At 37.6% G+C, this 12,719-nt stretch overlaps 1 non-coding gene across 1 annotated transcript; it reads left to right on the top strand.

The window, feature by feature from the left end:
• The first annotated feature begins 10,089 nt into the window (after positions 1-10,089).
• TRNAV-GAC (transfer RNA valine (anticodon GAC)) lies at positions 10,090-10,165 on the top strand. The gene has a single exon. It is a non-coding gene; the product is annotated as a tRNA-Val (tRNA).
• Positions 10,166-12,719: the final 2,554 nt, after the last annotated feature.

Here is a 12,719-nt window from a genome sequence, read left to right as displayed (position 1 = left end):
TCATCCTGAACTGTTTGATTTCTCTTCTTTTTTTTCTGCTCCCTCCATCCCTTCTTTCCTTTCTCCACCTTTCCCCCCTTCCCTCCCTTCCTTGTTTAAATGGAGAAAAAAACACAATATTCTTTTTTTGGGGGGGTTAATTTATTCATTTTAGAGGGGAGAGGGAGAGACAGAGAGAGAGAGAGAGAGAGAGAGAGGGAGGAGAGACAAAGAGAGAGAAGGGGGGGAGGAGATGGAAGCATCAACTCCCATATGTGCCTTGACCAGGCAAGCCCAGGGTTTCGAACCGGTGACCTCAGCATTTCCAGGTCGACGCTTTATCCACTGCGCCATCAAAGGTCAGAACAATTTTTTTATAAATTCATGAATGACTTCTAGGTGGGTCAGTGGGGCATTGGAAACTCCTGATCAACTACAGGCATGTGTATGACTTAGGAGACTCTTGAAATGTTGTTAGAGTTGGCATTCAGTTCTATTCTTAAAAGGCATTGTTACAACATTGTTTATCATCAAGGGAGGTTCTATGCCAAAGAAAAAGGAAAATAGTTTATTTTGTCTATTGGTACTAAATAATGGATAGCAGAGTTGGCCCAGGCATTTTTTCTGTTTTGACAAGTGATGATGATTCTAGGGCAAAACAAAATTAAGAGTCAATTTTTTGAGTCTGGTGTGAAAATAGCCTGCATTAGCAAATCAGCTAATGTCCCAACACCTCTGAATGCAATTTCTCTTCTTTATGTAATTTCTTCACTCTGTTCCTCCCTTGGACAGATTGATCCAGAGCACCACCCAGGTCACCTGGAAATGAAGCACTGTTCTCTCAGCTGTTGGGAGCTCTGCCTGAAGTTGGCCTTTGTCTGCCAGCCTTCTTTGGGCATTGCCTTGGTGGCAGACCCTGACTTCACCTGAGGTCACACCTCAGCAAGGAAGAGTCACCACTGAATGCTCATCTAGACACGGGCATTGAGACCCTCTAATCTCAAATCTGAAGAATTATTCAAGCTGTCTAGGTTTGCTGACAACTCCGCTGGGACTGTAACACCACTCAACTTCACTCTGTCCAATCATGCTTCCTCTTCCTCCCTTCATTCCCATGTCCCACGGACTTCCAAATAAATATCCTGCATACCAGTCTCCGTCTCCGTGCTGTTGCCTGAGGTTCTGAATCCGCACTACTCCTGAGATGTTTGACTAAATGAACCACTAAATTATTAAATCTAAAATTAAGTAATTTTTATAAATGTTCTGAAAATTATTTACCTGTTTTTACTAGAAATGTGGGTCTATCTTTGAGATTTTTCATTCAAATGCTTTACTGTCTAAGGAGAGAGAAATAGTTAAAATGTCAGAAAAGTGAAAGTTATAATTTCTCATAGGGCTGTGTTATTTATAATGTAATTTAGTTCTCAAATTCTTTGTTTATTGATTTTTTGAGAGAGAGAGAGAGAGAGAGAGAGAGAGAGAAAGAGTGAAAAGCATCAACTTCTAGTTGCTTCACTTTAGTTATTCATTGGTTGATTCTCTTATGTGCCTTGACTGGCTAGCCCAGGGTTTCAAACCAGGGAACTCAGTGCTCTAGATCGCCACTCTATTCACTGCACAACCAGAGATCAGGCCAAATTCTTTTTGTATAATGAGAAGAACAAATTCTTTTACAATATAGTGAGTTTCTCAGGATTGTGCAACTAACTTTTAAATTTTATTCAACTTTAACTGATTTAAATTTAAATTTAAATATCCACAGGTGGTCCGTATTGGACAGTATAGTCTACAGTTTCTCTGGTGCCAAAGCCCGGCTCCCTCTCATCTCCTGATTTCCCTCTTTCATCGTGGTTTCTCCCTTATGAAGGGCTGTAATCCCACCCTTCCTCTCCTCCTCCCGCTCTGCCTGTTCACTCCAGTGCCATGGACACCCATTCCCACTCTGTACCTCTGAAGGCAGGGGCTGCTCTGAAGATGGATATGCCCTCTGACTGCTGCTGCAATAGGGACTATGACCTAAGAGACTACTTGGTCTCTTGATGGCACTTTATTCTAAAATATTGTTGAAATACTCTGAACATCACCTTGATTTGTTTCTCACGGTGTGAAAAAGAAACTCTCTTTAAGTCTCTCCTATTTCATGTAGAATTCACATGTGATTGGTTATTTCACCATCACACTAAGTAAATAATTTTACACCTCTGAATCACATATATAAATTGTTTAGTAAGACCCTTTCTCATTTTTCCCTATCTCTTTTGAAAATTATTGATAATATCCCTTTTGCTTAGTGTTTCTCAGACAGAATGAATGACTCACTTACATGTGTCTTCATAGCTCTCTACTGCTTTGCTCATTATAGCTGGAACCGGATTATAAGGATGTGTTTCTTTGTCTGCTATGCTGAACTGTGAGTTGTTTAAGACAGGATCATGCTGTATGCATGTTGGGATCCCTCACTGCTAAGCAGAGTGCCCAGCACATAGTAGAATTCTCAGTAACTCTTCAAAGAATCAAAACATGTCTACTTGGGCTCTGAAACTCAAGCCTTCTCTTCAGGAGTCCATATACTTCCTTTTCCTGAGGCCCCACTCTCAAAAAATGATGTGTGGAGAAAAGAATACCTTTTACACATTATCCTGATTGCTTCCTACCAGGGTCTGGGTAGTTTCCATTTAAATGAATATGGGTCTTATAACATTTGTTTATTGACTTATTTCTCTGTGTATATATATCGGTGTTGCATTTTATTCATTTCTGGTATGTTTGTTACACCTTATTTGTATTTCTCATAAATAATACAACCAATGGAAACAACATTATTGAATATCTCCAACAGACAGAAGCATTATTATATGGTTTAAAGTCATCTTTACAATCTCTGTGTGCCTCATCTTGCCTCTACCCCTCCTACTTCTCATCACTATTCCTAATTATCCCAGTAAGTCCCATGATAAGACTGCCCCAATTGTAAGTTCTCTGTAATTATCATCTCTGGCACATTCCAGATGCATAGAACTTTACAAAAGCTCAATATGTATTTGACAAGTTATTAAAAACTAAACCAAAATGTGCTTTAACACCTACGCACATAAACTGCTGTGTAAATAAAAGTTTCTGCTGATGAAAGGTATTTATCCTACTTGATCATTACAATTAAACCATTTAAGGTGTTGAATTTAAAAATATTCATTTTCCAAATCCTACCTGCATTTCCTTGGTATTTGGAACATGAGTCTTGAGTCTCTTTGGCTTAAGACTATATCGAATATTTTTCTAAATGCAAATTTGATTTTCAGCTTATCTCATTGTGCATTATTATTGTACCTGTCAACAGAGAATTTCTGAAATTGCTCCTTCAGAGCCTGAACAAATTTGGTGATCTGCAGGAGTGATATTTAAAATATGTTAACAAGGAATGTGGCACTAACAAATTAGAAGGAACACTTGCAGGAGTTTTGGGGTTATTGAACCTCCCTTGGGATTCTGGAGCCTCCCTTATGGGCCAGGTTTTAACCCTTGAGCTGCAGTCGAGCTCTTGAAATTATCCAAGGTGATATGTCAATGCACCAAGGGGGCGTGGCATTCAGAGTCAGGACAGCAGCTGTTTACCAACTAATATGGAGCAGTACAATATCAGTGCATAACTGCTGACTTATCAGTCTTGGTGATGTGTTAAATTAGGAGCCAGAAGAAAACCAAATAGTTTTCTAGGAGGTTAGAAAAATGTGTGTTAGAACTATTGTTCATCTACATTTAAACTTTTCTTTGATTTTCACAATTGCATTTGTCATTAAACAATTATAAAGAAGACACATTCTGCTTGGAGCAGAATTCACCATTTCTAAGAGAAATTTAATACATTGTCTGGAAAGTAAAAGACCTGAATGCACAGACTTACCCTTCAGAACTTAGGTAGGAATTGGGAAATTTTTCCTTAGTGACTATTCTTGAGGAGGCCAAGCAGTAAATAGAAATGACCTAGGAATGGAAAGAGTAATAGGAAGAACACTTAAGGAAGAGAGAGTATTATGTGCAAAGGCATAGAAGGAAGGATTATAACATGGGAAGCTTAAACAACCCTCAAGAAATTTAGAATTGTTGGAAGAGTGAGAAGAGCAATGGTTGTATGCAGGTTAGTAAGAAACAAGACTGAGAAGGTATATAGTAGCTGAGTATAAAAGATTGTAATGAAAAAGCAATGTTTATTCATTCCATGACAATAGTAATGAAAAGATCTGGAGCGGAGAGGAAGAAAGTTGCCTTAACACAGATGATAATAGATCATTGTGGGCCTTGCACTGGGGCTCAAAGAAGATAGGTGTTCTTTAGATGGGGCGGGGACAGAGATTGCCTCTCTTCATTTTTAAAATCAGAACTTTCACAACTTTTAAAAGTTTTATAGGAGATTTCTTATGGAAGATTTTTTTATAATCACATAATGGCTTTGGGGAAGTACTAATATAAAACTTTATGGTAGGGTCAAATCCTATTTATTGTTTAGAAAAACAAAAGAGTCTTTATGCATTATGCCACAATCTTGGAGGCTATCACAGTCCTAAAAAAGACTTATTTGATCGTCTATATCTGAGTTGTAACCTAGACCACTAATGACATGAAAATCTCTCCCAGCATGACTTTTTCCTTCAAGCAAGGCTGAGTCACAAAAAAACCCCAGCCCATTGTCTAGTGACCAGAACCCATTTGCAGCTGGAGCTCTGAGTTATGAGGTACCTCAGATCAGTTTAACAGGAAAGTTTATCCTTCTCTCTAGTTTCTAGCATTGGTACCTTTGATAATAACTTAGAGATGCTGAGTACATCATTTAGAGAAAACATCCTCTGAAGAGCTTAAGTGTGAATCAGTTATTTTCCCAATGCCAAATTATCAGCAATTCTGCTTCCTTTCCTAAATGCTAGTGGGTTTGAGATATAAAAATCAGGTAGATTAACATCTCACTCTTGGTTATTTGCAAAGTTTTAAACTTTAATAATTATATATATTTAGAAGTGAAATAAATGAGTCATATGGTAATTCTATTTTTATTTTTTTGAGGAATCTCTTGTTTTCCACAACACCTGCACCATTTTACATTTCCACCAATGCTGCACAAGGGTTTTAATTTTTCTGCATCTTCATCAACACTTGTTGTTTTGTTTTTGTTTTTTGTTTGGTTTTTTTGGATAGTTGCCATTCTATTGGGTATAGGATAGTTGAGCATAGTTTTTAAGAACCCAAGATAGCCCTGGCCGGTTTGCTCAGTGGTAGAGCATCGGCCTGGCATGCAGAAGTCCCGGGTTTGATTCCCGGCCAGGGCACACAGGAGAAGCGCCCATCTGCTTCTCCACTCCTCCCCCTCTCCTTCCTCTCTGTATCTCTCTTCCCTTCTCGCAGCTGAGGCTCCACTGGAGCAAAGATGGCCCCGGCGCTGGGGATGGCTCCTTGGCCTCTGCCCCAGGCGCTAGAGTGGCTCTGGTCTCAACAGAGCGACGCCCCGGAGGGGCAGAGCATCGCCCCCTGGTGGGCAGAGCGTCACCCCCTGGTGGGCGTGCCAGGTGGATCCCGGTCAGGCGCATGCGGGAGTCTGTCTGACTGTCTCTCCCCGTTTCCGGCTTCAGAAAAATGCAGAAAAAAGAAAAAAGAAAAAAAAAGAACCCAAGATAATAAAAGAGGTATGGGTTTCTGAGTGTAAGGCAAAGTTATAGAATTACAAAGAATTATAAAATTAATCTGTTTTGATAATATATAGCATTTTCTCCACACTTTTACCCCCTTTAACCTTTTCTATCTCCCCCCAAATCCCTTTCCCTCTGGTCATCACCATACTGTTGTCTGTGTCTGTGAGTTTGGGTTTTTTTTTCTTAGTCCCTTCAACCTTTTTTCACCCAGCTCTCCTGACAGCTGTCAGTCTGTTCTCTAAATTTATGAGTCTGTTTCTATTTTGTTTTCTAGCTTATTTTGTCCATTAGATTCCACATATGAATGAAATCAAATGGTACTTGTTTTTCTCTGACTGGCTTACTTCACTTCGTATAATATTCTCCAGGTTTATCCATTCTGTTGCAAGAGGTAAGATTTTCTTCCTTTTTATGACCAACACTTGTTGTTGGTGAATTTGTATATGATAGCCATTCTGACAGTTTTGAGGTAATATCTCATTGTGGTTTTAATATTCACTTTTCTGATAATATTTACTTTTCTGATGTTGGCATCTTTTTATACATCTATTGGCCATCTGTATTTCCTCTTTGGAGAAGTGTCTATTCAGGTCCTTTACCTATTTTTAATTGGTTTGTTTAGGTTTTTTGGTGTTGGGTTTTATAAATTCCTTGTAAATTTTAGATATTAACCCCTTATCAGATGTATCATTGGCGAATATGTTCTCCCATTTGGTAAGCTGTCTTCTATTTTGTTGATGTTTTTCTGTGCCGTGTAAAGACTTTTTAATTTGATGTAGTCTCATACTTCTATTTTTTTTTTTTTTTTTGCTTCCCTTGACCAAGAAGATATATCAGAAAAAGATATTGCTATGAGAATCCTCCAAGATTTTGCTGCCAATGTTTTCTGAAGAATTTTATGGTTTCAGGTTTTATGTTTAACTCTTTAATTCATTTTGAGTTTATTCTTGTATATGGTGAAGAAGGTGGTCTAATTTCTTTCTTTTTCTTTTTTTTTTTTTTTGCATGTATCTGTCCACTTTCCCCAACACCATTATTGAATAGACTATCTTAACCTCATTGTATGTTTTTGCCTCTTTTGTCGTATATTAGCTGACCATATAAGCATGGCTTTATTTCTGGGCTCTCTATTCTGTTCCATTGATCTATATCTGTTTTTATGCCATGCTATTTTAATTACCATGGCCTTTTAGTTTAGTTTGATATTAGGTAGTGTGATTTCTTCGATATTCTTCTTTTTTTCTCAAAATTGCTGTGGTTATTTGGGGTCTTTTGTGGTTCCATACAACTTTTTGGAATATTTAGCCTAGTTCTGTAAAATATATCCTTGATATCTTAATTGGAATTGCATTGAATCTATAGGTTACCTTGGATAGTATGGACATTTTAATGACATAAAGTCTTTCTATCCATGAACATAGTATGTGCTTCCACTTATTTGTATCTTCTTTGATTGTTTTCTTCAGTGTCTCATAATTTTCTGAGTACAGGTCTTTTACATCTGTGGTTAAATTTATTCCTTGATATTTTCTTTTCCATGCAATTGTAAATGGAATTTATTTATTTTTTTAGTTTCCCTTTTTTGACAGTATTATTGCTGTATAAAAATTGAACTAATTTCTGGATCTTTATTTTGTATCCTATTATTTTACAGAATTCATTTATCAGTTCTAGTAGTTTTTGGTGCAATTTTTAGGGTTCTTTATATACTGTATTATTTCACCTGCAAATAATGACAGTTTTACTTCTTTCTTTCCAATTTGAATGCCTTTTATTTCTTCTTGTCTAATTGCTGTAGCTAGGACTTCCAGTACTAAGATGAATAAGAGTAATGAAAGCAGACATCCCTGTCTTGTTTCTAATTTTAAGAGCATATTTATATTTTATTAAAATCTTGTAAGATGTAAACCTAAAGTCCAGTTTACTAGGGGAACATTTCCATGCTGACCAAATAAGTTTGGAAAAATATTACTTCTCCATGTATTTCACAAACTTTATCCTCTCTTGTTATCTTTTGGTAGATCTTATACTTAAACCATATAGGGTTTGGGATTACTAAAGTTGCACACTGAAAGAAACAAGTTGGTTTGAAAAGGTTCAGAGAGAGAAAGCATGTACTAATGATTAAGAACAAAATGTCATTCTGCATGGCAATCTTGTTATTTATAGTTGAGTTATCTATTCTTATAAGTCAGGACCCATAACTCCTACTGTGAGGTACCTAGCTTAGATAAAGTCTCATAGAGATTCATAAAGGAAATGTGTGAAGATGTGATATAGTATTGTTAGTGTTGTGGTGGGGAGTTAGAGCAAAGTCAATGTTTCTACCAGAGAAATGGACAAATTATTGGTGAAAATATCAGTACATCTGTGCTAAGAAAAGCCAAAATAATAGTGGCTTTACCAAGACAGAATGTGTATATCTTGTGCAACATATATCTAAGTTTCAGTAGTTCAAAGCTAAAATGACAGTTTTCTACTGCCATGCCTTTTATTTTGATTCTCTGCTATCTCAACACATAATTGTACCTTGTGGTCTAAAGTGATGGCTCTGGCTTTAGCCAATGGGAAAAAGGAAAATAAAAATTGGAGGGTATATCAATTCTATTTAGGAGCACAACCTAGAAGTCTGACCAGTTACTGACACTCATATGTCATTATTCAGAATATAAGTCACTGGCCACATCTAGCTTCAAGGAACTTTGGGAAACACAGTTTCTAGCTGGACAGTTGTGTTCTCAGCTGTCCACTAACTACTAAAAGAAGATGCCCATCTGGCATTGTAAGATTATGATAAATACATATTGTTGAATAAAATGTGGCAACAGTTAGAATCAATGAACTGCATGTTCTAGCAATATGTACAGTCCTGAAAAACAGAATGCTGAGTAAAAAAAGGAGAGAAAGGAAATGGAATGGACCAAAATAGAATATATTAATAAATAAGCGCAAATATATAAATAATTTCTGTAAACAAATGTAGGACCTGGAAAGGACAAATGATAATATTGTGCTAAGAAATAAAGGTTTAGTCAGCCAGATTTACATACTAAATCTAGTTCTATCCATATGGTATATTGGTAGTTACATAAATACTCTAAAGCCTATTTTTTCTGATCTGAAAATGCTAATTATAATACATTTCTTTTGTAGGAGTTAGATGAGCTTGTATATTTAAGGCATTTATTATAGTACTTGACACATAGTAAATTCTCAGTAGAGATTAGCTGTTATTATTATTTTTATTGTTAGAAAAATTGCATAAACATATGATATCAAGATTTTGTGTGAAGTTGAATTTTGGCAAATGTTTGTTGCATGCACAATAAAGAACTAAGAGTGTATTGATTCCAATTGTTAGAGAAAATGAGACAGAAATCACTTAGTCATATACCAAATATTTATTAAGTGATTATTATGTGTCAGGCCTTTAGGATACAAAAGTAAGAACTAGCATGGACCCTACCTAGTGCAGAAGCCAACTAATAAAAAATTATGCAAACAAATGTAAAATGCTAATTGCTATACATACAGTGTAGGAAAGAGATATTTTTCTGTGTGTGTGTGTGTGTGTGTGTGTGTGTGTGTGTGTAAAAGGAAGAGAGGGAGATGCTTGAATTGACTTGGATTAGGAATTAATTAGAAAAAATTAAAGGATTAAAGGAAAGAGCATTCCAGGCAGAAGTAACAGTATAGGCAAATGCCCTGTGACAGCCACAGTATTGCAAATAGAGTAGACTGAAAGAAGAACAGGGGCTGGAGCAGAACAAGAGAGTGTATGAGATGAGGTAACATAAGAGAATAGGTGGAAGCAAGACTACATAGGAGAAGTGGGCTATTTGAGGGGGTTTTGTCTTGATCTGATAGGAAGGGACATTGTATTTCCATTGGTGCTGTAATAAAGGACCACAAACTTAATTGCTTAAAACAATGCAAATGTATTGTTTTACAGTTCTGAGGGTCAGAAGTTCAAACTCATTTTCACTAAGCTATAGTCATGGTGTTGGCTGGTCTGTTCTTTCTGGGGTCTTTGAAGGGAGAATCTGTTTTCTTGCATTTTCAGGTTCTAGTGGTCACTTGTATTCCTTGACTTGTATCCCTTTTTCCATCTTTGAAGGGCATCACTCCAATCTCTGCTTCTGTCATCACATACCTTCTGCTTCAACCCTGAACTTTTCTGCATTTCTGTTATAAGGACTATTGTGGTTACAACAGACCTACCCAAGTAATGAAGGATAATCTACCTATCTCAGGATCCTTACTTAATCACATTTGCAGTTTGTTTTGCCATATTAAGCAACACTCACAGCTTCTAATGATTAGGCTGACATAAATCGGGGGCCATTATTCAGCCTGCAATGAAATCTACTGTATTTGTTTTAGCAGGAAATATGGTGAGTTCAGATTTATACTTTTAAGAGATTACCTTGCCCTGGCCAGTTAGCTCAGTGGTAGAGCATCGGCCTGACATGCGGGAGTCCTGGGTTCAATTCCCGGCCAGGGCATACAGCAGAAGTGCCCATCTGCTTCTCCACCCCTCCCCCTCTTCTTCCTCTCTGTCTCTCTCTTCCCCTCCTGCAGCCAAGGCTCCATTGGAGCAAAGTTGGCCCAGGCGCTGAGGATGGCTCTGTGGCCTCTGCCTCAGGTGCTAGAATGGCTCTGATTGTGGCAGAGTGACGGCCCAGATGGGAAGAGCATCACCCCCTGGTGGGCATGACAGGTGAATCCCGGTCAGGCGCATGTGGGAGTCTGACTGCCTCCCCGTTTCCAACTTCAGAAAAATACAAAAAAAAAAAAAAGAGAGAGAGAGATTACCTTGACTGCCATGTGTAGGGCAAATAGGAGAAAAAACAAGTTTATGTTGGTGAAGCAATTATAGTGATCCTGGCAAGGAGAGGGGGAAAATGCTTTTATTCAGCAGTTGTGCATTATAACATGCTAGCTAACAGAGTCCTAGGTTTGTTAGAGTTAGCAAGAATCTTAGCACTATCAGTGTGGGACTTGGTCTGGCTTCCATGGGATTTCAGTAACTGATGTGTACCTCTAGCTTAACTCCACATTCAGTGATATGGTGATAGCTTCAAACTGGCTGTGGTGGGAGTATTTATACCATGGGAATTCACAATTCACAAACAGTACAGTAAGTCAGGTCTTTTCACCTTCCCCACCCCAAGATCTGATTTATCAGCACTTTATGGATACTATGTAACCTGTGGATTGGGCTGTGGTCTCCCTGTCTTCTCAGACTCTGCTTTCAGTAACATCGAGCTCACTCTTCATTCTGCTGTTGCTCTGTTCTGATTCTTAGTTGTTTCTTTGTGAGAACAGAAAATGGTAATAGAGGCTGGTCTTTCTTTCTTTCTTTCTTTCTTTCTTTCTTTCTTTCTTTCTTTCTTTCTTTCTTCTTTCTTTCTTTCTTTCTTTCTTTCTTTCTTTCTTTCTTTCTTTCTTTCTTTCTTTCTCTCTCTATCTATCTCTCTCTTTCTTTATTTTAAGTAAGAGTAGGAGAGATACAAAGACAGACTCTTGCATACACCCTGACCGGGATCCATCTGGCTACCCCCATCTGGGGCTGATGCTCTGCCCATCTAGGGCCATGCTCACAATCAAGCTATTTTTAGCACCTGAGGTGGAGGCTCCATGGAGCCATTCTCAGAGCCTGGGGCTGATGTGTTTGAACCAACTGAGACATGGCTTCCAGGAGGGAAGAGAGAAAGAGAAAAGGGGGGGGGGGCAGGGAGAAGCAGATTGTTACCTCTCCTGTGTATCAAACCCGGGACTTCCACATGCCAGGTAAGCCAACAAGCTAGGGCTAGGCTGACTTTTCAGAATAAGGTCTCACTCTCCCACTTCAGTATTTTCTACAAGTTTTATAATAAACATGAAAATATTTTTATAAGTAGACCTTTTAAAATCACCTTTGCACTTTTTAATGCTGATTTGAAAAGCACAAATGTATGGGTATATAACGGAACATTTGTTTTATGGTGTTGATTGCTACACTGTGATCTAATCACTATAAAAATGGGTTTCTAGCCACAATTATATATCTATAAGTTCGTTTTTTAATTTTTCTACAGAATTTTTACAGGGCTTATTCTCTTGATTTGCTTTACACAGAAAGAAAGAGGATCCAAGTGATGAAGATGAGAACAAAGAATACTTAAAAGTAGTAAGCTTTCAAACATATGAAATTATAAACTATAAAACATCATGAAAGAGTTGCAAGAGAAGTTTCATTTGGGCAGTGCATTGTCTTGAGGCAGTAGGAGTGACTACGGGTATGGTCTCTGGAGCAAGATTCCCTGCGTTCAGATCCCAGAGCTACGACTTTTTCTCGGTGCTTTCTGGAAAAGAATGAAAGCTCTGTTTGCCTCATTTTCTTCATTTTATTTATGAAATGGAGATAATGATGGTTAATCATAGCATCAGGTGTTCATGAGATTTAAACTAGTTATTCCACATGAACCCTCACAAGAGTGCTTGTCCCATATTAAGCACTCAAGAAATGTCGGTTATTACTTGTTGATATTTAATTGCACATATCCTTATTTATTTCAAAATAGATTTTCCTATTAGAAAAGCAATGTAAAGATTGGCTCCAATTATAGAATTCTACCACCTTCTTTTCCCTATTGTTCTGTGCCACTGAAAAAATGAGTGATTCAACCAAGTAAAATTGGTTAAAAATTTTAACTTGATGTTATAAATTTCCCAAATATGTTAGATATTTGTTTTTATACATTTGATTATCTAGCTTCAGGCCTCTCCACACACTTGTGATTTATAAGTAGATAATCTGGCTATTAAAATCCCAAAGATTATTACTCCAGCAACCTGATTCAGGTATTTCCTCCTCTGTACTTCCTCTCTCCTCATTGAATATGCACACGCATCACTCCTCATTTCTTCCTCCTGGCAAGTTTTCTGAGGTGTGTACCAAGTTCCTGAAGAGCTGAATATCATCTTGCCTTGAGTTAAACAGAAGCCAGCTGGCACCACTTATTTCTTCAAATTACAAGAAAATGTGAGAAACAACAGGGTATCTATGTGGGGTTG

Source organism: Saccopteryx leptura, chromosome 2 (assembly GCF_036850995.1).
Source record: "Saccopteryx leptura isolate mSacLep1 chromosome 2, mSacLep1_pri_phased_curated, whole genome shotgun sequence".
Lineage (NCBI taxonomy): Eukaryota > Metazoa > Chordata > Mammalia > Chiroptera > Emballonuridae > Saccopteryx > Saccopteryx leptura.
This window is presented reverse-complemented; position numbering and strand designations above follow the sequence as displayed.